The sequence below is a fragment of the Felis catus genome, chromosome B3, assembly GCF_018350175.1.
Source record: "Felis catus isolate Fca126 chromosome B3, F.catus_Fca126_mat1.0, whole genome shotgun sequence".
NCBI classification, from domain to species: Eukaryota; Metazoa; Chordata; class Mammalia; order Carnivora; family Felidae; genus Felis; species Felis catus.
The window spans coordinates 14,848,334-14,871,711 of NC_058373.1; the positions used below are offsets into that span (position 1 = coordinate 14,848,334).

Below are 23,378 nucleotides of genomic sequence, written 5' to 3' on the forward strand. Positions count from 1 at the left end.
ACCGGTCCTAAACCCTCTGAAGGTTCAGATTTCAGTGCTGGCTGCAGACCTGAGCAAAGTTCACTGCTCCCTTTTCACGACATGCTACATACTTTGCAAGTTCCCACTTGCTTCTTAGAGAGGAAAAAATGTGGCCTCTGAGTTCAGGTTGCTAAGGACAAACGGGGCCAATTTAACCATGCATTCCTGCTCTGAAAGATAGGCCAGTTGTTTTTCTCCCCACCCCCCACCCCTACCCCCGCGCCGTAAATACCAGAAGCTCTGGGTTCTCCCCGCACTCCACAAATACTTTTGCTCCAACTTCGAAGCCCTCTTTCGTCCATGGTGGGAATTCAGTTATTTCATTCAGTTGTTTTTGCTGCCTGCGTCTGACGTCTTGACAACACGGAAGATTGTTGGACTGTGTAGCACATCTTCTTATCAGACACTTGGCTTAATTTTTCTCTTGATAATGGTGGGTATTTAAGACGCACGTGACTGTTGGACGATAAAAGAAAATTTTCATGATTCTGTGTCTTTCCCTTTTCTTTTTTTACTTTTTTGTTTTGTTTTGTTTTTAATTTGACCTCGAGATACATATGTCTACTTAAAGGTGTTTTGAAGAGAGTGAAGGAAACAGACAGGGCTTTGAAAGGAAAAACAGACGTCTAATTGGCTGTCTTTTGCAGACCCTTCAGTGACCCTGCACTGAATACCTCTAATGGAGACGTGTGATCTTGAAGCCTCCACCGTGATAAACAAATTCTATCTCTTCAACTTGTTTGGCAGCAGAATTCTTTATTCTCCTCATAAAGGACTTTGTCTGTAAATGAGTAAGGCATTAGCATAGGTACATTCTAGAAGGGGATAAGATGGCTTTCCAATTTTATAGATATACTATGTTTTTAAAAGGGAATTTGTGTCCCTCATCAATGTAATTCACGTCCGTGTGTCATTTTCCATGATACTATAAAAAGCAGAATTCATTTGCATTCAAAGCCATAGTTGCTAACTCCAAAAAGTTCAGAAAATCAGTTAGGAGGCAACCAGCTTTACTCCTAAAATAAATAACCCTTATGGCATTGTTTTTGTGCAACCTTGGAACTTCCCGTGCTGTGAACCGTTTGGGTGGTCAAGGGGGAAAGTAGTAAGAGTCAGTTCAAATTCGTCTGTGCTTCAAAAAACACATGGGATGATGGGAGGTTTTCATTAAGTGATGTGGAAATAGGAGAGGTAGGGAGGGGATATCCCCATTCCTAATGTTGTCAAAGGGCTGCAAGGGTCACTCACCAGAAAGCTCTGCATTTCACCTCCACCTTAACTTCTTGGGGATGGCTGGGGTCGTCGCCTCCTTTCTTTCCCCCCAGGCTTTTGGAGTTACAGAAAGGTTGAGACCAACGTCACATTCTGGGATTCCAATATATGTAAGAATAAAGACATCCCCAAACAACGTCTTAAAAATGGGTTAGGCTTTATTAATGTCATCTGTGAATGTTCAATATAATAGAGGCTATCATTCCAGTTATAGCATATTCTTATGTGGAAATAGCGCAAAAAATTTTGCATTTCAGGCGTGAATGTGGGGCTCATGCCTCCAAACCCATCTCCGTACCAGATCGCGCTTATAGACAAAGATCAGCATGGCATAATGGAAAGTGCACTGGTTGGGGCGCCTGGTGGCTCAGTTGGTTGGGCAACTGACTTCAGCTCAGGTCATGATCTCACAGGTCGTGGGTTCGAGCCCCACGTCGGGCTCTGTGCTGACAGCTCAGAGCCTGGAGCCTGCCTCAGATTCTGGGTCTCCCCCTCTCTCTGCCCCTCCCCTTCTCACTCTCTGTGTCTCTCTGTCTCTCAATAATAAATAAACATTAAAAATTTTTTTTAGAGGGGCGCCTGGATGGCTCAGTCGGTTGAGCGTCCGACTTCGGCTCAGGTCATGATCTCGCGGTTCATGGGTTCCAGCCCCGCATCGGGCTCTGTGCTGACAGCTCAGAGCCTGGAGCCTGTCTCAGATTCTGTGTGTGTGTCTCTCTCTGTGCCCCTCCCCCACTCGCACTCTGTCTCCCTCCGTCTCAAAACTAAATAAACATTTAAAAATTTTTTTTTTTTTTTTTTTTTTAGAAAAGAGCACTGGCCTGGAAGCCATGAGGATCTCATGAGGTTCTATTTTTATCTGAGCCTTGGTTTTCTCATCTAGAAAGGGAATATGTTGCCCCAAGTGGTCCCCCGGGTCTCTCCTGGTGCTCTTTTTGTGACCATGTATTGTGCTTACGACTCCTAGACGTGGGGCCTGTCATTCCAGCCAGAAATGGAGAAAAACAAGGCGAGGTAATCAGATACCAGTAAAGATAAACAGGCTTAGAAACACACATGTCAGAGACCAAGTAAACAAAGACAACGATGTCGGACGAGAGTTACAACGGGGAGACGGGCAAGTGCCAATGGACGTCCGCTGCAGCTAACTCTACCTTTGTTGGTCTCCTGACAGGCAGCGGCAATCATGGCGGCTCAGGGCACAGTCCCACAACGTCCATGAGACCCAGACCCGATCTCCCATCACCCCCCCCCCCAGCGGTCCAGTTCTTCAGCGTTGCCTAATAGGTGAGTACAGCTCACGGGAAGAATCATGCCCTTGCTTAATGCTTTTGATGTCACTCATTCCCCATCACAAAGCAAAGATCTCTCCTCTCAGTGTCTCCTACGAAGAAAAACATGAAAGCAACACCACTACCAGTCCACCTCCACACAAGTCTTCATGGTGAGTAAGCCCGAGATCCGAGATCAGGAAAGATCAAGTAGAAACAAAACTCTCTTTTCCCTCATGGTGTAGGCTAGCTAACATTAATGATTAAAATATTGTGCTGTTTCGTCTCGGATTTCAACAGCGCTTGAGTCCCAGGGTTGAGGCCTCAGGCACTAAATGAAGAGAACACTGATTGTTGGGACTGGAAAGCATCTAAGCATCTATTAGCTCAGCCTACCATGAAAAGTAGGAATTCCTTTAACAAAATCCTCATACATGCCTACCCAGCATCTCAGTGGTAATAGCAGGAACAATGTAATGATGATCATTATTATGATGATGACACTTACTTCATACATACCACGTGACAGACACTGGACTAAGTACCTTGAGTACTGACTACAAATCAGCACTGTTTTTAGGATGTCGTATATACTAACTTCCTGAATCATTGTAATGGCTCTCGCGTTATGCAGGAATCGGTGGAAACAGACAGGGGTTAAATAACTCGCACCAGGTCACACAGCTGGACAGAGAGGAGCTGGGGAATTGAGAGAAAAGTCTAGTTCTGGATCCTGACCCTCTAGCCCTATGGCACCAGTGGGGACAGGGGAGAGAGACAGGGTAAGGACATGGAGTATATTTCAACACTACTTAATAGAAAGATCTTCAGTTCTCTGAGCCAAATCTGCCTCTTTCAATCTTCGTATTGCCCACTAGCCTTAAACAGGGCAATAATTAGGGGCGCCTGGGTGGCGCAGTCGGTTAAGCGTCCGACTTCAGCCAGGTCACGATCTCGCGGTCCGTGGGTTCGAGCCCCGCATCGGGCTCTGGGCTGATGGCTCAGAGCCTGGAGCCTGTTTCGGATTCTGTGTCTCCCTCTCTCTCTGCCCCTCCCCCGTTCATGCTCTGTCTCTCTCTGTCCCAAAAATAAATAAAAAACGTTGGAAAAAAAAATTAAAAAAAAAAAACAGAGCAATAATTATTCCTTCTTCAGTTTGACAGTCCTTGAGATCAGGGGTTTGCAAACTCTGGTCTGATTTTGTACGGGCCATGAGCTCAGAATGGATTTCAAGTGCTCCTGTTGTTGAAAAAAACAATCAAAAAGAGAATAATATTTCATGACACATGAAAATACATGAAATTCAAATGTCAGGAGCCACAAATAAAGTTTTATTGGAACACAACTGTGCTTCTTCATTTACACGCTGTGACTGCTTTCACTCTACTGCAAGGTCAGAATTAAGTAGCTGCAGCAAAAAACCAGTGGCTCAGTTGGGGAAGCTGCCGACTCTTGATTTCGGCTCAGGTCATGATCTCATCGTTCGTGAGTTTGAGCCCCACATCGGGCTCTTCACTCACAGCACAGAGCCTGTTTTGGATCCTTTGTCTCCCTGTCTCTGCCCCTCTCTCACCTGCGTGCACATGTGTGTTCTCTCTCTCTCTCTCTCTCTCTCTCACTCTCTCTCTCTCAAAAATAAATAAGTGTTAAAAAAAAGTAGTTGCGACAAAAAACTCTATGGCCCAGCAAATCATAAAATATTTACTGTATGGGGCACCCAGGTGGCTCAGTTGGTTGAGCGTCCGACTTCGGCTCAGGTCATGATCTCTCGGTTTATGAGTTCCAGCCCCACGTCGGGCTCTGGGCTGACAGCTCCGAGCCCAGAGCCTGCTTTGAATTCTGTGTCTCGGTCTCTCTCTGCCCCTTCCCCACTCATGCTCTGTCTCTCTCTGTCTCAAAAAGAAATAAAACATTTAAAAAAAATTTTTTTTAATATTTACTATCTGACTCATTACCAATAACATTTGCTGACCCCTATGTTAGATACCTGAAGGCAGTTCTCATGTCCGTTCTTAAATGTGCTCTTTTTCTATGGTGAATATTTCAAATCCCCTTCCCTCCTCCAACCTCTCTTATCTTGCAAGCTACTCCCTGGAATTTCTTTGGTACCGTGTATTTTATCCTTCTTAAAGCGGCACCCGGTGCTACAATCCCACGATGGAATAGGTCTCAACAACGAAAAGGAATACACTAGCCAGATACCCAGTGGCAAGGATAAATCTCCAAATCTTTACGCTGAGTGACAAAACCTTACCTAAAGAGTTCTTATGATACGATGGTGTATACCTGAAATTCTAAAGCAGGCAAAACTAATCTATGGTGCGGAAAAAAAAAAAAAAAAAACAAATGAACACGAGAGCCAGGGTTGTCTATGGGAGAACAGGCAGGGATTGGTTGGGATGGGCATAAAGGAACTCTCTGGGACAATGGAAATATTCCAGAGTTTGACAGTCATTTGGATCACACAGTTGTAAACACTTGCCACATTAAATCTAAAGAGCGGCTTGCAACTTGTACCTGACACTGTATCTGTCACCACCCCCCCAAAAAATATTGTCAACGAATGTTGAACTCTACTTAATGCTCTGCATGCTGGAAGGTTGGGAGGGGAGGAAGGGTATCAACGCCCACAACCTATTTTGAAACGTGTCCCCAAGTCAACGTGCAAACGTGCAAACATCAACGCGATCGCACGGTCGGACAGAAGAACGGACAGATGACGAGGTACGGGACAGAGCAACATGAGTAAAATGTGCAGTGTGGAACCTGGGTGGCGGGCACATGGGTGTTCACTGTCGACTTCTTTCAGCTTCCGCGATTAAAAACCCTTCATGGTAAATTCTCTTCTTCCAAAGAAAATTTCCATGATCAGATATTGAGGTGGGGGAGGGGTAAAAGTCATGCCTGGTGTGAACCAAAGTACTTCAAGTGTAGCTCAAAGTGACACTATGACGTCCCCTCACCTGGCAGTCATTTTTGTGTTAACTTGTGTCGTCCTTCCAAGCAACTGTCTGGGTTCAAGCGTCCTTGCTTCGTTTCACCCAAAGAAGCGTCTGGGGTATGACTGTTGGGGCTGGTGATGGGAACGTCTTCAAACTTCAAAACTTCAAAACTTCAAACTTCTACTAAGTTCACCTCGCGGCAAGAGGCCCCCCCTTAACTTCTGCATCGCTTAAATTCTGGGTCTGTAGTTTATTACACAAAGATGCCGAAAATGAAAGGCGCCGAAACCTCCCCCGTGCGACGTCTCCGTCGAATTCACTTGGGGAAAACAGCGGAGATGCCACACACGGGCTTGCGCTCTGGCCTCGTGGAGTTGTAGAAAGAATGTGTTTGATCGTGGCCGGGTTCCTGGCCTCCTGCACCTCGCTGGTAGGTCGGCATATTCGTTTCTCACACCACGGTCCGCTGTCACCCGACAAACGACAGGCTCGCCACTGTTAGAAATACCAGATGAGCATGTGTGCGTGATACAAATTTTAAAAAGTCCTCGGGGCGCCTGGGTGGCGCAGTTGGTTAAGCGTCCGACTTCAGCCAGGTCACGATCTTGCGGTCCGTGAGTTCGAGCCCCGCGTCAGGCTCTGGGCTGATGGCTCAGAACCTGGAGCCTGTTTCCGATTCTGTGTCTCCCTCTCTCTCTGCCCCTCCCCCGTTCATGCTCTGTCTCTCTCTGTCCCAAAAATAAATAAACGTTGAAAAAAAAATTTAAAAAGTCCTCAAAAATATGCAGCCTAATCTCTGGATCCACTGTTTCCTTAAAGGACCTCGGCAGTGTGCAATCTGAGGGCTGATTCTGTTGCTTTTATGCAAAGCCAATATTAGTAGCAATAACACAAGCATGCTTCGAGTATTTAGAGGTCAATTAGCTGGAAAATTCTGCTTTCTGAATGGAAGCTAAGAATCAAGGAAGCAAGCAAGAAAAATCCTGAGGGCGGTCAAATAGCTGTGGGAGCCTCAGGGCACCAGGCCTCCGTACTTACTCCTGGAAGAGTCCCGAAAGCCAACACCCACAGTCCTGTGATACGGATATTGGGAAAACGCTAACAAGTCTGGATTTCCAGCTCCTACCTGACCAGACGTCGCACGTAGACAGGCACCGGGAAAGCAGCGAAAGTGGGAAGAATTATTACCCACCGTGGGAAACTCAAAACAGACTATAATTTGGAAGGATGCATTTACGGGCAAAAGAGGCCTATGTTAATGTATGTTAATACTACCAATAAAAGAGGGGCGCCTGGGTGGCCCAGTCGGTTGAGTGTCCCCCTCTTGATTTTGGCTCAGGTCATGTTCTCAGGGCTCATGAGACAGATCTCCGTATCAGGTTCCGTGCTGACAGCACAGAGCCTGCTTGGGATTCTGTCTCTTCCTCTCTCAAAATAAATAAATAGGGGCGCCTGGGTAGCTCAGTCGGTTAAGCATCAGACTTCGGCTCAGGTCATCATCTTACGGCTCGTGGGTTCGAGCCCCACGTCGGGCCCTGTGCCGACAGCTCAGAGCCCGGAGCCTGCTTCAGATTCTGGGTCTCCCTCTCTCTCTGCTCCTCCCCCGCTCATGCTGCCTCTCTCTGTCTCAAGAAGAAATAAAACATTAAAAAAAATGTAAAGAAAAAGAATAGTTCCATAAGATATTAAAGAGGATCTTTAAAAAACAGAATTAAAAAAGGGAAGGGGCTGTTACAGACACATTCAGGAAATGTTGGCCTAGTAGTTAAGGCTGAAACATTTCTATTATGATTCTAGCCATTTCTGAAAAGAAAGAACATTGGGTTTTATTGTGGGGTGGTTTTTTGTTTTTTGGTTTTTGGGTTTTTTTTTGGTGTTTGGTTTTTGGTTTGGGGGTTGTTGGGTTTTTTTGTTTCGTTTTGTTTTTTTCCCTTCCTTTTCCCACCCCACCCCCCTTTTTTTTTTTTTTCTCGTATTTTGGCCGAAACCTAGTGATGCAATTCTCTGTTCTCATCATAATGATGTCCATCGGTCTGCCCGCATCTTCTGGTCTAGGCGTGGCTCTGATTCTCTCACACAGGTGTTTCCTCTCCTGCCCCCACACTTGATAATTCCCTTTGCACAAAAATCTGTTTCGTACAAATTCCAGGCACCGTTTCTAGCTTCTGAGAACACCTTCTAAATCGGCCACATGATCGCTTTCCTCTCCGCTTCCTTCCCTTGGCACTCCCTAGTTTGTTTCACCCTCTGTTTCTTCTCCAAACCGCGTGCCAACATTTTACGCGCAGAAGCCACTTTTCGGGGCCTCCTCTATTTCCTCTCTCGCCTAGTGGTTTTGCACCCGTTTTTCTTTTTTCTGCTTTTGCTCTCCTCCGCGACGCTTATTTCATATCCCGAATCTCCACGCTCTCTCCTCTTCTGCTGAATCGAAAGCTTGAAATGGACACCCGCTAAAACTCTCCCTTTCCTTCCGCTGTACCTTCCCCGCCATCTGGCCCTGAACATGGATTTCTCCAGAGTGAGCCCAGCAGCCTGCACAGGGTCAACGGATATTCTATTCCTCCCCTACTCTGGGCTGTCACCTTGACAGATAGCGCCCACCCACCTGTCGGCATCGAACTACAAACCGACAGACCCGTGTTCAGTCTTGAAATCTGCCTCTTACTCAATTTCTCTCGGCCTCCGTTTCCACATCTATAAAATGGACCTATATAGTATCCATCCTGTCTCTAATTCTCGGGTCTGATCTATCCGACGGGGTTGGGTAGGGCCAATGAGGCCATGTTTCTAGAACCTCTTCATTGGTTGTAGAATGTGATTGCTTTATTCTTTCACTTGGGAACTTCCGTTCCTATTGAAGTCCTGGGAGTAGAGCCTCATTTTCTTTTACTGTCTTAATTTCTTCTTGGTCTAACGGGTATGTGCTCAGGCCCCGCTTACCACCACCAAAGTCGCCAGCTGAGATGAAATTCACTTCCGGCACCACTGTTTTATCAGAACAAGGGTTGTCAACGGGGAGCCCGACGGGAGAGGGGTTACGTGAGCCTCAGATTCTCTGGCCGAAGAGCCGGCCCCATCACTTGCTAGATGTGGGAAATTGAGAACGTCCGCTAGGCTTTATTTCCTCAGTTTTCTCATCTTTCAAATGGGGGTAGCAGCGACCATGTCCGGTAGGGCAGGTGGCTGTGATGCTGAGGGCACAGTCAGAGGCCACAGGCCGTGCCTAGCACATGGTAAGCTCTCAGTGACGCGTGCCTCTCAGTTATTTGTCATTACCTGCCTTTTCCGCCCTGCCTTCTCCATCGTAGGTCCCTTTTATTCTCCGTTTCCTTCTGCCTCACCTCTCTGCCTGTCACCCCCCTGGCAGCGGGCACTGCCCCCCCTCCCCCCACGTTCCGTGAAATCTCAGGGGAAGAGTTCAGACTTTGAAGCCTCCCAAAGGTCCTCTCCTCCTCCGGATTCTTTTCTGGCATCCTCCCCGTGTTTTCACTGTCCTCCTGATTAGAGAGTATGTCAGCATGGCAGGATAATTTACTGATATATTAATTTGTGCTCCTATCTCAGCCTTTGCCGGCTCTCTGCTCTACAGAGGAAGCCAGGCCCCTCTGTGCCCCTGCCTCGGGGGAGGTCCGTGTTGAGAGGACAAAGGGAAGGCACCTGGCTTTTGTTTCCCCAGAGCCGCACGCTCTGGAGGGAGATCGTGCCAGCCAAGAGGAAGAGAGGGAAAGGCCAGAAACTGTGAATGGAGAGAGAGAGAGAGAGAGAGAGAGAGGGAGGGAGGGAGGGAGGGAAGGGGAGAAAACCAGGCTCCTAGCAAGACTGTGGCCCCCATCTGCAGCCGCCCCCCACCCCGGGGAAGCAGCTAGGCCACAAAGAGGGTGGCTTTAAGTCATGTCTCGATAACTAGCCACTAGGAACAGGCCGAGAGGCTCAGCAAACATTCCACCAACTGTTCCCTTCACTCAGCGTGCCCATGGGTAGCAGAGCCACAGCAGTAGGAAGCCCATGGGGCACCTGGGTGGCTCGGTCAGTTAAGCCTCCAACTTGGACTCAGGTCAGGATCTCGACGTGGGTGAGTTCGAGCCCCGCGTCAGGCTCTCTGCTGACAGCACAGAGCCCGCTTTAGATCCTCTGCTCCCCTCTCTCTCTGCCTCTCTCTCTCTCTCTCTCTCTCTCAAAAACAAATAAACATAAAAAACAAACCAACAAAGAAAGAAATAAGGACGCTCGTGCAGGCCAGGACGGCGGCGACCAGAGGAGAGAGTGACAGAGTGAAAGGAAGGACACAACGCCTGTGGCCCTCTCAGACTGTTCCGGGATCTTCACAAGTGTGAGAGCTGTTGCTCCCCAAGACGCAGATGGGGAAGCTGGCTGATGCACAGAGAGGTCAAGCAACGTATCCAAAATCACACAGCTGGACATGGTGAAGCGAGGGGCCTAATTCAGGTAGAAATACTAAAAGAGGCCACCACCAAAACAACAAGCAACCACAAAAAAGGCCCCCAACGCATCGCGGAATGTGAAGACTGAAATGCCGCGCAGACCACAAAACAACAACACTGAAGCTGAAACCAAGTGATGATCTGCGTGCCACGGGAAGCGGGGTGGGGGGGGCAAGGAAAGGCCTGGAAGAGCGGACCCACTTGTTTTTCCGCGAAGGGCCCAGGCATCAGTGGCTCTGTGGCTCCTGCCGAACTGCATTCCGACGATGGAAATACTGTCTTCATTAAGATCAAGCAGCAGCACACGCGGTCAGAACATAGAGTCAAGTCAAGGGCGTCCGGAACTCGCCCTCGTCCCCTCCGGTTACCCCGTCCGTGTACGTCATTTAACCGGGCCGAGCCTGGCTCTCGCCTGTAAGATGAAGACAAAGAAATCACCTAGCTCAGCAGGTCTCATCGTGGAGGCACGGGGCAGTAAGCAGAAGGTTATTATTAATTATTGTTATCATTCCACCGGCTAGTCCTGCTCAGTCCCACAGCTGCCCAGATGTTGAGCATCCTTGAATGTCAGACATTGCGCTGGGCGCTGAGGAGTCCCGGCCCTCAAGCCAGCTGGGATCTCATTGGAACAGAGACCTATGAGGGGGCCCTTCCAGTGCAAGGTGGTGAGTGCTATACATAGGATAATGCCAGGATCCACCTGGGGGGCCCAGGGCCAGAGCCCCTAAGGAGACCACAGGGTGGGAAGGAGGACGGGTTTCCCGCAGAAGTTAATGGCCCGGAGCCATTCACAACTTCACAAACAACAGTAACCTCTGTCTCACAGCGGGCGAGGAACCTCCCCACTCCCCATCCACCCTTCTGAAAGGCTCCTGGGGCCCAAGCCCACTCCCGATCCTGCTCCAGCAGTTAATCTGAGTTTTGAGCTACACAGAGCTTGCATCATCCTGGGCCCCGGACCAAGCCAACAGCGGGGAAGCCAAGACGGCTCAGAGCTGCCGGCACATTCCATAAACCCAAATTTCCAGGGTTGCCTCGAATAAGACATGCGAGGGAAAATCTGCATGTGTCAATGAAGCTCGTGGACCAGGTGACCTAAAGAGGAAATGTAAATGTGGGATTCGGACTGGCAAAGTTCAAAGCCTCCGAGTTTGATACCCAGATAGAGATCGGTAAGCTATTAAGAGTAGCCGGCTTCCAAAATCCAGAGGTTGCGAAGAAATGCCCGCTTTGCAACCTCAGAGGGACGACCAACAGCACCGAACAGCAGTCTCAGGGAAATGCTCTGCTCAGATCCCAGCGCAAAATGTACCCGTTCAACGAGACGGAGAATGAGTTCAACTGTCCCACTTCCCTATCATGTCAAAAACCCCTAAGACACATTCCGTCTCCAAGGGAAATGATGTGTTTGGGGACCATTTATCACCCCCCCCCCCGGATGCAGGAGACTGACAGGAAGTCAAGTCCTCACCTTGACTTCCAACGGCTTTTCAACTCACGTCATCGTACACGTAGCATAAAACCGCCGTCCCCCCACCCCCCGTTTTCCTTGGAAGTCTGTGTTTTGTGCGGGCACCACGATCGAGTCCGCTTGTCTATTCGAGGACACTAGAGGCTCTAACTAAGTCACAACACCCCACGTATAGCCCATCGGTCTATTTATTCCGGAACTCACTGGGAAAGACAAGCTGAGTTATCATTTAGCCAAGAAAACCCGAGCGGCATTTATGTGCGTGAAGTTCAGCACAGCCGTCCGACACAGACACAGGCTTGAAGAAAACGCATTACACAGTCTACGCAAATCCCCTCACCGCCCCGGCGGCTGGAGCCCAATGAATGGTCTCCGCGCTGGAGAGCGGCGTTCTAGAATGCTTATCTTCTCCCCAGCCCCCATCCCAACCCTCAAAGATTACGAACACAATCGCTTGTGACAGATTGCTCCCCAGTCTTCCGCCTTAAATTCTAGATGATAAATTCAACACGAAGTGACAGTCACAGCAAGTGTGCAGGGCTGTATCTAAAAAAACTAATTTTACTGAAGTTAGAACTCAGTGAACGAGAAAATGTGAATGTACACCTAGGGCATATCTCAAAACTTTAATCTCTATGAATGCCATAATGGTTATTTATGGCCGGGATGATATTAATATTTTAAAACATTTCAATAAAGAAGCGCCGTGAGACTTTCAAATTGTATTGTTATGCAAAGATAATAATATTTCAATGGGTCCTTCCCTGTGCTGGTATGTTAATGGAGCAAAGCAAAGCAAAAAAAAAAAAAAAAGAAAAGAAAGAAAGAAAGAAAGAAAAGAAAAAAAAAAAACGGCTGCTTTTGTTAACCGAGCAGTGGCCATACCTAGAGTGCTCTGGGCTTAATTTCTAAGAAATAGCTCTTCTTCCTTTTCTTATTATTTGGGGGGTAAAAAAAAAATTTCTGGGGCTGCTATTGTCTGTTTAAATTAGGTAAATGCAATTAAGACGAGTCAAATATACACAGGCTCCAATGATGGGTAAAATTAAGGTCACCCTTGTAGCCCTAATCCAACCGCATTGCTTAATCTCAGCTTTAGCCATTTACAAGTGAGCAGAATGGTAATGTCTCGCTACTGTTGGGGTTAATGTAGACTGATTGGGGGACTAGAGATAAATCCTGCAGGCTTGCTTGACTGTGCAAGAGCTTATCCTGACATTTTGGAAAAAAAAAAAGAAAGAAAGAAAGAAAAGAAAATTGGGTTCCATTCCCCAGGACCGGTTGAGAGTTCCTTCCTTGGTTTCCTCTCTGCTAAAGCACAGAGGCAAAAGAACTTCTTTTTCTTAGGAATTTCTGCCCCACCCTCACCGCCCCCACCCCAGGCCAGGGATCTTTGCATTTGCAAAAAGGAAAGTTCTGCGTCTTAATTCTCTCTCTTTTTAAAATTCTTCTAACGTTTTTATTTATTTCTGAGAGGCTGAGAGAGACAGAGGATGAGCAGGGGAGGGGCAGAGACAGAGAGGGAGACACAGAATCTGTGGCAGGCTCCGGGCTCTGAGCTGTCAAGCACAGAGCCTGACGTGGGACTCGAACCCACGAACCATGAGATCACGACCAAAGCCAAAGTCCGACACATAACTAACTGAGCCACCCAGGCACCCCTGTGTCTTTAATCCTCTTCAATCAAAAGCTCTTGTCTTTTCTTTCGTGTATGTGAAGATTACATTTATGTTGCCTCCTGCTATTTTCCTCTGTGAAGGAGTTGCTGGAAAAAAAAAAAAAAGGTTGACATTTACAGCCAAGAGAGAGGTACGAAATTGCAAAGGTCATCAATGAGTAAACAGATATTAATGGTTAGCCGGATAACTGGTACATAAACAGGTCACATTAATAATTAACACCAGGAAAAACTTAGCACTTTCAACCAAGCTCAGGAAAGTAGGTGTCAGAAACGCCAGCTCCACCCCCCCCCCGCCCCCGCCAGAATGAGAAAAACCCAGCGATTTCTGGTTGCTAGAAAATGAAAAATTACCGGTCCATGTTTACATTTCGCATATTCACACCCAAAAACCAGTTTTGAGAGGGTCACGATAAGGAGTGGGATCATGGGGAAAACTTCCAGGGGACCATTTATTCGAAAAGTTACACTCAGCCCATCACTGACTGTGCCCTTGCATTCCTTCCATAGTAGTCTATAAAACTGATCAAGAAATTGACTTCTTCACTAAGCTAGACGGGCTCTCAAAGTAACAGCTCTGTCCGTTATTAGGCCCGTGTGTTCTATTAAAACTTCTGAGCGGAAAGGGTTTTGCATGTGATGATTGGCATTTACCCCTATTTTTTTTTTGAAGACATTTTTTCAAGGTTCACAGAAAAATTGAGAGGAAGGTATAGAGATTTCCATATATCTCCTGTCTCAACACGTAGCCTGCCCCACTTCAACATCCCCCACCCGAGTGGTACATTGGCTACGGCTGATGCATCTACGTTGACACATCGTTATCGCCCAGAGTTTATAGTTTACATTTGGGTTTGCTCTTGGTGTTGCACATTCTATGGGTTTGGACAAATATGTGATGATATGTATCCATCATTATAGTATCATATGGAGTGTTTTCACTGCCTTACAAATCTTCTGTGTTCTGCAGATACATTCATCCTTCCAATCTCCAATGCCTGGTAATCACTGACCTTTTGACTCTCTCCAGAGTTTTGCCTTTTCCAGAATGTCATATACTTGGGATCATACAGCATGTAGCCTTAAGGATTGGCTTCTTTCACTTGGTAATATGCATTTAAGGTCCCTCCTTGTCTCCTCATAGCTGGATAGTTCATCACTGTTAATGCGGAATAGCATTCCATTGTATGGGTCCATCATTCCATTGTATGGGTCCACCATGGGTTAACCCTTGGACTCCTGAAGGACAACTTGGTTGCTTCCAAGTTTCAGCATTTATAAACAAAGCTGCTGTAAACATCCGTGTGTAATTTTTGGTGTGGATATAAGTTTCATTTTTTTAAATTGGGAAATGCCAAGCCCGAGCTGCAATCATGAAGCCAAAGGTGGCGGGGGGGGGGGGGGGGGGTGGGGTGGTTAGAGAGAGGCAGGGAGGCTTCATGAATGAGATGGCCTCCCAGGACTGTAAGGAACAGGGAATGAATGTGCCTTCGCCCCACAGACTGTTATCCTATGAGTCCATGGCATCACATTTTTTTTTCAAGGAAACCAGATTTCATGTGAAATTTCTAGGTTTCTGGGCTTTTAGATGTTGACAATTCTTTGAAACCTTCCTTAGCCCAAACAACACCCATTTACCACAGGCCACACTAGCCTAAATACTTTGTCTAAATTTGGGGCACCTGGGTGGCTCCATTGGTAAGCATCCAGCTCTCGATTTCAGCTCAGGTTCTGATCTCATGGTTTGTGGGTTCGAGCCCCCCATTGGACTCTGCACTGACAGTATAGAGCCTGCTTGGGATTCTCTCCATCTCTCTCTCTGCCCCTCTCCTGCTCACACACTGTCTCTCTCTCTCTCTCTTTCTTAAAATAAATAAACATGAAAAAAAGTTAAAAAAATAAGATAAACCCTTTATCTAAATTTAAAATAAATAAATAAACACAAATCTCTGGAAATTTACTGAGAAGAGCATCTTTCAAATTTATTACAGTCTCTCCTCTCCTTCAAACATATTGTTCTCTATAAAAATATTTCTTTAAACAGAAAACTAATAAAATAAGACAATAGACTTAATAGAAAACTGATATATCTGTCAGGACCTAAACCTTACTCTCAGAACTCTGTGAATAAAAGTCAAATGAGATACTCTTATACACAGAGCCTAATGCTTTACAGATGAGTGAGTAGCACCGCTTTCAAATATAACGTGAAGAAACCAATTTTTAAATAAATGTGTAGTTTGACCATCGAGCCCACAGGAGATATTGTGACGTAGCCAACCTGAAAATCAAATTATTTAAGGTTGGTTATACTAATAACAGCCTCTAACCAACTGCTAAGGTTGACTATAAAACCAGACTTGCCAAAAGCAGCAAACGAGATAGGTTCGAGAAGAAGTGGTAAGAAAATCAGGTAAGGTAGAGGGCGCGTTTACTAGCGACATGTGAGTTAAACTTGCACATGAACTGCAGAGGCTGCCCGGGCTCTTGTTCCTGAACAGGTTGTGGAAGGACACGGGTGTCCATCTAATGGTGTCTGTCCCTGCTTCACCACAGCCCCGCCCCCTCCGTGGTTTCTCCTCACCGTCGACAGGTGACCCCGTGTGCCACGCTTTCTCATCTCTCCCCACCTCTCTTAGCCTGAAGCCTTAGCCACATCGCCCTCCCTTTCGACAGAGGCGATTCCTTATTTGTCCCAGAAAACTCAGCTAAATTCAAGTGTCTTCTCTTCCGGAAAACCTCACCTCCCCCCCTCTGTCCAGGGTTCCTGTCTCTCTCTCTCTCTCTCTGCGTTCTGTCTCAGCATCCGCTGCTGCACTACAATCACAGGGAACCATGGGTGTCTGTACGTCCCCACCAGACCATGAACTCGTGAAAGGCAAGGGCTACCAAGTTCAAGCTTTGAACCCCTACCACCTAACCCTGTGTGCGGAAAGCAGCACATGAATGTTGAATGAATGTATAGATGAATGGAATGAATGGACCCTAGAGGAAAACACTTGGAAAAAAGACCCTGATAAGTCGGATGTTACTAAGTGATTTTGCTACAGCTTTCCTTCTTGGTCCAAATCTCTGCCCGTGTTCACGGCAACGCCATTTATGGCAGCCAGTTGTATTTTAAAGGATCTTACGAATCTGATCAATCGCAGCAATAAAGGATCCAAAACTTCAGTTCTTCAGCTCCCCCATCTGTAAAATGGAGGTGATGATGTCTGCCCCGCTAGGCTCAAAGGGTGGTTGAGGAGACGACCTGAACTGATGTATGGGACCATGTGCAAAAAGAATCACCCTACGAGTGACAAAGCCCCAACTGCAATCTGGAATAGGTGGTCAACTCTCCTCCACTCATCTCATTCTGACTCCGTTAAAATTCCCTACCTACTGTCTATGGCCCCCTCTGCTTATGAGCAAAGACTCTGTCTCTAACCTTGGGATTCTCAGGCTCACTCAGGAGGACACCCAGCACATAACAAGGGCTCACTAAACGCTTCTAATAGAATGACGCGCATGTCAGATAGGATCATTTCATTCATTCAAACTGTGCTAGACAATATGCAACAAGACAGAATAGGAAAGAAAAGAAGGAAGATAGAAATTGTTGACAGGCCACCATTTACTGGGCACTCTATATACCAGATTTTACTTACTGATTGTAGAGAATGTTGTCCTTATTTGACGTGGGGACAATCTGAGTCGCAGTCAGGTGGATACCATGCCAGGGGGTACACAGTTGTCACCCCGGTTGAACCCATATACCACACTACCTTCCCATGAGTGCCTTGAGCTCAGAGTTCTCCAGAACATCTGATGTCACAGAACCAATGACTTCCAGAGGTGAATGAAAACTCAGGGAGCATCTAGTCCAACCCCGGACCATAAAGCACAAAACTGAGGTTCAAAAGGGAGTATGGCCCGGGCCACGAAGACTGTAAAGAAAGACAGTCATGAAAAACACTAGTATGTTTCACATTCACATGGTACGTCCTATCGATATACTATTTTTATTAAATTTACAAGTATATGTATAGATCATGAGACTTTGAAAATTAGTCTACTTTCTTGAGTCTCATATACCTTTATGAAAATAATGTGTATTTGATGTTCACACAGAACATATGTTAAGTTAAATCTTAATCTTTTTTTTTTTCTTTCCTGACAAAATTCCACGGACCTCTCTCTTGAAGAATGAACTAAGACTCTTGACTAAAAACCCCAGCAGAGAAAGCATAACTCCACAGAAAATGGCCTCCTAACCAACGATTAAAATCATAATGAAATACTGGGGGTGGGGGGGGCGGGAAAAAGGCAAAGGTGTCCTCTCCTTCCGAAATCAAAGGAAAAAGTAAAAGAAAATAAATTTCCCGTGAAAACTGCCCCAGTCATCTTTAAAAACCTTCCCCAAATTCCAAGTGGCTCTGTTAGCAGCCATACTTAATGCATGAGGTCGTCATGTAAGAATAAATCTTTACGTAATTCCAAACAAGGACTCTTCAGTAAATAGTTGAAATTAAGGGGGGGGGGGGGGGAGTTACAGTCATCTGGTTTCCATTAGGATGATAAAATAGTTCACTTGAAACCTTTTACAAGATGCTTTGTTACTGGGAGGTGTCCGCACATATCACTCCATCACTGGCCATTTGACACAACATAAAAGGCTTCAAAAGCCATGTTAGGCCTCTTAATCAAAAACTAATTGTAATAGATATTGGGGAGTGTTAACACGGTGACCGCTAGGTTGTAGCTGTGGTGTGGAAGCCGCAGCGAACATTAAACACAACCCCGAGTTGATAGGCCTTATCTCCATTTCAGAGCTAAGTGCTAAGTACCACGGGCCAGTATCTCCTCGCTATGGCTTTGTACCACTTTTGGAGTTAATTGCCCCGCAAGGCTTCATCTTCTTAATGAAATTTATGGCATTGTCAGAGAACCCCGTAGATACTGCTGTAGTTTAGGCCACTTTACAGAAAACAGAGACATAAACAGAGAGGAAAAGAAAATACATACTCGGAGCCTAATGTGTCCGCAGCCCTCACGGAGGGAAGAGACGCCCAGGCCAGGAGGGAGGGCTTGCCAACGCGTTAACTCTTTCAGGCCCGTAATGGAATGTTCATACCGTGCCCTTGAAGGGAAGGCTAATAACTAGCATCCTAGAACCCACGGCGGGCATTCGATAAATCCTTAATATTCAGCCTTACAAGACTTGATCTCAGATGGACGGGGGCCCATACTCTGTGGATAGCCAGTTATGTCAATCTGGCAAAGGAGAATTTCAAGTTAAAGACCAAGTGTGATTTTGGATCTTGGATTGGATGCTAGAAAAGGGGGGAAAAATATATATATATCGGGGAAAATGTGAAATCTGATGAAGCCTGGAGTTCAGTTAATGGTTTTATACTTTATATATACACATGCAGCTACCTTCTTAGTATCAGGATTAGTATCAGGATTAGGGTTATGGAAAAGGTTAACATTAGGGCAGGCTGGGTGAAGGGTGTGTAGGACTTCTCTGGACTATCTCTGAATTCTTCTGCAGCTCTAAGAGTCTTTCACAATAAAAAGGTCTTGGAGGGGGGCACCTGGGTGGCTCGGTTGGTTAAGCATTCGATTCAATTGCGGCTCAGATCGTGATCTCATGGTTGTGAGATCAAGCCCCACATTGGGCTCTGTGATGGCGCTGTGGAGCCTACTTGGTTTTTTCTCTCTCTCTCTGTCCCTCTCCCTCTGTCTCTAGCTCTCAAAAATAAATAAACGTTTAAAAAAAAAAACAGGTCTTGAAAGCAGTAGCAACTCCAATAATCAAGATACAAAACCATATTCTTTAAAAGCATCTGAGGGGAGCCTGGGTGGCTCAGTCAGTTAAGCAGTGACTTCGACTCAGGTCATGCTCTCATGGTTCGTGGGTTCAAGCCCTGCATTGGGCTCTGTGCTGACAGCACGGAGCCTGGAGCCTGCTGCAGATTCTGTGTCTCCCTCTCTCTCTGCCCCTCCCCTGCTCACACTCTCTCTCTCTCAAAAATGAATGAACATTTAAAAAGTTTTAAAAGAAAAAGAGCATATGAACTGGAACAAAAAAAATACATTACCTTCATCCACTGGCCAATAGGTTTTCTAACTCGTGCCCACTCAGTTTTCTCCATCTTCCTCCGGTGACAATTTCGTGTGTAGTTCCACAAAACTCTATTTGAATCTCTGCTTTTATATCTTTTGCTCTTTCCATTAGCTACTCATGCACAAATTCTTCCACTATTGAACTCTCAGAGGAAAAGGACGGTGCCTTGTTTATCCTGTACCCTCAGAGTTATTTATTTGAAACCATTTGAGCATAGATCCACAGAAAGAACAGTCTTTAACAGAAATTACCATGATCTCATCCCAAAGAGTTATTATATAAATTAGATCGGATTGGCTGCTTTAAAAATGTCCAGAATAGGGGTGCCTGGTGGTAGAGCACGTGACTCTTGATATTGGGGTCTTGAGTTTAAGCCCCACATTGGGTGTAGAGAATACTTAAAAAAAAGAAATGAAGTTTTGGGGTGCCTGGCTGGCTCAGTTGGAAGAGCGTTCAACTCTTGATCTTGGGGTTGGGAGTTCTAACATCATCTTGGGTGCCCGGCTGGCTCAGTTGGAAGAGCGTTCAATGTTTGATCTTGGGGTTGGGAGTTCGAACATCATCTTGGGTGCCTGGCTAGCTCAGTTGGAAGAGCATTCAACTCTTGATCTTGGGGTTGGGAGTTCGAACATCATCTTGGGTGCCCGGCTGGCTCAGTTGGAAGAGCGTTCAACTCTTGATCTTGGGGTTGGGAGTTTGAGCACCATCTTGGGTGTAGAGATGACTTAAAAATACAATTTTTTTAAAAAGTGCCCGAAATAACAAAGGCCAATATGTGGTAGAATTTATTTCTCTCCCATATCAGAGTGGTTCAGAAGGTTCTGTTTCTCAAGATGGTCCAGCAGCCCAGCTCCCTTCCATTTTATTTTCTGTCATGCCTGAGGGCATGGCCCATTTATTTTCTGTCATGCCCATGATTCATGACTCATGATTGCTCTTGATGGCCATTCCAAGATGGCTCCCCACTCTCATGCTCACATTTCAGCCCACCTAAGATTGGAAGGATGAAGTCGAGGGCCAGCAGCTTCCTTTTAAGAGCACAACAGAGCAGTTTCACAAAACATTTCATTCTTAGACGATAGGCCAGAATTTGTTCAAATGGCTGCACCTACTTGCAAGGGCAGCTGGGAAACATAGTCCAGTTAAATGGCTTTCTGACCAAAACTAGGAGAAATGGGAGGAAATTGGATATTAGAGGACAATTCTGAATCCCTGCCACAGTTCTTTTATCTTATAGAAATTTACCTAACATGATATTTAGTTTTTTTCTTACAAAAGTTAATTTTAGAAAGCATATTAGTATTTTGTGTGACAGTATTACTGAGAGATCATTCACGTACCTTAAAATGTATCCTTTTAGGGGTGCCTGGGTGGCGCAGTCGGTTAAGCGTCCGACTTCAGCCAGGTCACGATCTCGCAGTCCGTGAGTTCGAGTCCCGCGTCAGGCTCTGGGCTGATGGCTCGGAGCCTGGAGACTGTTTCTGATTCTGTGTCTCCCTCTCTCTCTGCCCCTCCCCCGTTCATGCTCTGTCTCTCTCCCAAAAATAAATTTAAAAAATAAATAAATAAATAAAATAAATAAATAAAAAAAATAAAATGTATCCTTTTCAAGTGTACAATTCTGTGGTTTTCCATATATTCACAGAGTTGTACGATCATCACCACGATTTCAGAACATTTTCATCACCTCCCCAACTCCCCATCTCCCCCCCTCTATCAAATACTAGTCCAACTTCTGCCTTTATGCATTTGCATAGTTTGGATATGTCGTATAAAGGGAATCATACACTATGTGGCATTTTCCTTTAGTGTGACATATCTGTCTATGCTGCAACATGTATTAACACTTCATTCCTTTTTGCGATAATATTCCATTGTATGGATATACCACATTTTGTTGATCCAATCATCGTTGAAGGTTATCTGGGTTGCTTTCACTTTTTGGCTCTTATGATTAATGCTGCTAAGAATATTCCTGAAGAAATGTTTGCGTGGACATATGTTTTCAGTTCTCCTGGGTATGCATGTAAGCATGCTGGGTCTGATGGTAACTCATGTCTAACATGTTGAGAAATTGTCAGTCTGATTCATGATTCTGCAAACAATGCACGAGGATTCCAATTTCTCAACTTTCTCACCAACACTTGCTATTGTCTGCCTTTTTGTATTTTAGCTACACTCGTGGGTGAGAAGTGAAATTTCGCTATGGTTTTGATTTGTATTTTTCTATGATAGTGACCATCTTTTCATGGGCTTATTGGCTATTTGTATATCTTCTTTAGAGAAATGTCCATTCAAACCCTCTGCCCCTTTTTAATTGGATCCGTGATCTTTCTAGGAATACCCTGTATATTCTGGATGTAAGTCCCTTATACATGATTTGAAAATATTTTCTCCTATTCTGCAAGTTGGGTTTTCGCTTTCTTGATGGTGATTTGTGAAGTGTAAAGGCTTTAAAAAAAAACCTTTAATAAAGTCTAACTTGCCCTTATTTATTTATTTATTTTTTTGGTTCATATCTAGGAAACCATTGTCTAATTCAGTTTTGTAGTCTTCTCTCTTTCCTTTTAGGACCATGATCCACCTTCAGTTAATTTGGGGATATGGTTGTGGGGGAGGGGATCCAACTTCATCCTTTTTTTTTTTTTTAATGTTTTCTTTATTTATTTTGAGAATGAGAGAGATAGAGAGTGATCAGGGGAGGGGCAGAGAGAGAGGAAGACAGAGAATCACGAGCAGGCTCCGAGCTGTCAGCACAGAGCCCCATGTGGGGCTTGACCTCACGAATTGTGAGATCATGACCTGAGCCTAAATCAAGAGTCAGACACTTAACCAACTGAGCCACCCTGGCACCCCCCCCCCCAACTTCATTCTTGCATATGTATTCCCAGTTGTGCTAGCACCAATTTTTGGAAAGATTCTTCTTTGTTCCATTGAATCATGTTGGTTTCCTTGCCAAAGGTCAGTGAACTGTATGTGTTAGGATTTATTTCTGGATTTTCAATTCTATTCCATTGATCTAATTAATTGTCTATCCTTATTCCAGAACCACAGTCTTCATTAATGGTACTTCACACTAAGTTTCAAATTGGGAAATGTGAGTGGTAACTTTCTTCTTTTTAAAAAATCATTTGGCTATTCTGAGTCCCTTGCATTTCTGTTTAAATTTTAAGAACACCTTGTCAATTAACGTAACATAAAAAAAGCAAAAAGCAAAAAGCAAACAAAAAAGGCAGCAGGGATTTTGAATGGAATTTGTTGAATCTGTAGACCATCTGGGAAGTGTTGCTATTTGAACACTATTGTCTTCCAATCCATGAACATGGCATGCCTTTCCAACTATTTAGATCTTCTTTAATTTCTTCCAGTGAGATTTGGTAGTTTTTAGCATATAAGTCTTGTACTTCTTTTGTTAAATTTATTTCTTAGTATTTTATTCTTTTTGGCACTATTAAGAATGGAATTTTCATTACTAGTTTCATTACTAGTGCATAAAAACACAGTTGATTTTTGTCTATTGACCTTATATTTTGCAAAACTCACTTATTAGCTCTAGTATTTTTTAGTGGATTCTTTCGGATTTTCTGTAAACAAGATCAGTCGTCTTCAAATAGAAATAGTTTTATTTCCAACTATTGCTGTTAAATTGTCTATTTTGCCCTTCAATTCTGTCAGTTTTTTGTTTAATATATTTTGGGATCCTGCGTCAGCACGGGGAGGTAATATGTTTATCATTGTTTAGTCCTCCTGAAGGACTGATATTTTTAATTTTGTGAAATGTCATTTTTTACATCTGGTAACAGATTTTGTCTTCAAGTCTATTTCATCTGCATTCGTATAGCCATCCCGACTCACTTTTGATTACTGTCTACCTGGTATACGTTTTCCTACCCTTTTACTTTAAACCTATTTGTGTCTTTGCTCTGAAGTGTTTCTTTTGCAGACAGCATATAGGTGGATCATGTTTTTATTACCTATTTTGCCAGCCTCCGCTCTTGATTGAAGTGGTTAGTCCATTTACATTAGGTAATCACTGATAAGGTAGGATTTACAGCTACCATTTTGCTATTTGTTCTCTATATACCTTTTGTGTTTTTTGGTTGTACGATTTATCCACGACTGTCCTTTCTGTGTTAATCTGATATTTTACAGTTTACTATTTTCATGCCCTG

The 23,378-nt window shown here is 45.0% G+C and overlaps 1 long non-coding RNA gene across 1 annotated transcript; it reads right to left on the bottom strand.

The window, feature by feature from the left end:
• Window positions 1-242: 242 nt before the first annotated feature.
• LOC109500534 lies at window positions 243-17,019 on the bottom strand. The gene is made up of 5 exons (XR_002158138.3): window positions 16,745-17,019; window positions 10,150-10,360; window positions 1,270-1,386; window positions 696-802; window positions 243-477 (listed from the first exon to the last, which is right to left on the bottom strand). It is a non-coding gene; the product is annotated as an uncharacterized LOC109500534 (long non-coding RNA).
• Between the last annotated feature and the right edge of the window lie 6,359 nt (window positions 17,020-23,378).